Source organism: Musca vetustissima, unplaced genomic scaffold (assembly GCF_032173495.1).
Source record: "Musca vetustissima isolate MV318-11 ecotype Yass unplaced genomic scaffold, APGP_CSIRO_Mvet_v1 utg175823, whole genome shotgun sequence".
Lineage (NCBI taxonomy): Eukaryota > Metazoa > Arthropoda > Insecta > Diptera > Muscidae > Musca > Musca vetustissima.
The window spans coordinates 25689-27081 of record NW_026881460.1 but is presented as its reverse complement, the minus strand read 5'-3'; positions in this window follow the sequence as shown (position 1 = coordinate 27081).

The following is a 1393-nucleotide window of genomic DNA, read 5'->3' as shown; positions in this document are numbered from 1 at the left end:
GTGGATTATACCGAATAGCGTGTGTCAACTTTGCTTTAAATCGATTTACACAAATCTGTCCCACTATGCGCAAACGCAAACTTGTCCAAATGAAATGAAATTTAGCATAGGTTCCAGAAAGACATAAAAATCACATATGTTCATTCAATTCAATTTCATGTCAAAATTCCTTCAAAAAGGCGACGTCTTTCCGGATACATATGTAGAATATACCCAAAGTGGTGAAGGGTATCATATAGTCGGGCCGACATTACTACTTTCCTTACTGTTTTTTTTTTTCTTTTTTTTTATTTAATTCGAATCTACACTAATAAATTTACCAGCCCAATGATAATTTCAATTCGAGAATGGGGGAGTTCAAGTGAGGATTTTTAATCGATATATATTATCCAATATAATATTAAATCACCTATATATAATATCACAGTTTTCCCCTAAGGCATTGTTATTCCCATAACAATAAAAATAACAGAACAAACATATGTTACAACTTTAATATTAAATGTTCAATACTAACCATAAATATTAATGGGTTACCGGCAAACGATTCTTATTTTTCAATTTATTATTTTTTTTCTCCAATGGTATTCGAAATAATTGTTGTTTTAACTGCTGCCATCGACGTATATAAATCCAATCCATATGTTGTTGCTAGTATGAAAAGTATTTAATTTTTATAATCTGTTTATTTTAAATCAATTGCTAATATTATTTTATGTACTTCATTTGTTTTTATTTCCATACACATACATTTATTCTTTCATAGGTTATAAAATTTTATGCATATATATTTTTGTTGCAGCTGTCGTTGCCATAACATTGACCTTTTTTCTTAAACAACCATTTTTTTCTGTTTGACACTCATTAACATTTTCTTTGCTGTGTTTTCACTTTCATTTGAATTTATAATAAATTTTATTTTTATTTTCTACATGGAGGTACTTTCACTTTTGTTGTTGTTGTTTCACAATGTTAATAGAGTGGAACTGTTGTGGCATATTCATACTCGTGCATGATTATAATGCTGATGATGATGATGGTTCCTAAGGACAATTTTACCATCTGTTTTAAATGGTTAACATGGCAATTATGCTTTTAACACTTCAAAACCGTAATTGTAGAGCTGATTTTTGTTGTTGTCGTTGTTGTTATCGTCTGTGGTGCGGTGAGCTTTGGCTTTGTTTGTTGTCTGTTTATTCATTCCGTTTGTCGTTGTGCTATGCTGTTGTTTTTACGCTAAGGGTACGGTGGCTACATTTAATCCTTTGTTATACTTGCCACTTGACACACACACCCGCACACTCTGTACACACTGCTGGGTTATTTGGTCGCAAACAAATGTCGACCTCTTTGAATGAACATTTATTTACACACACGTACACTTATACATTCA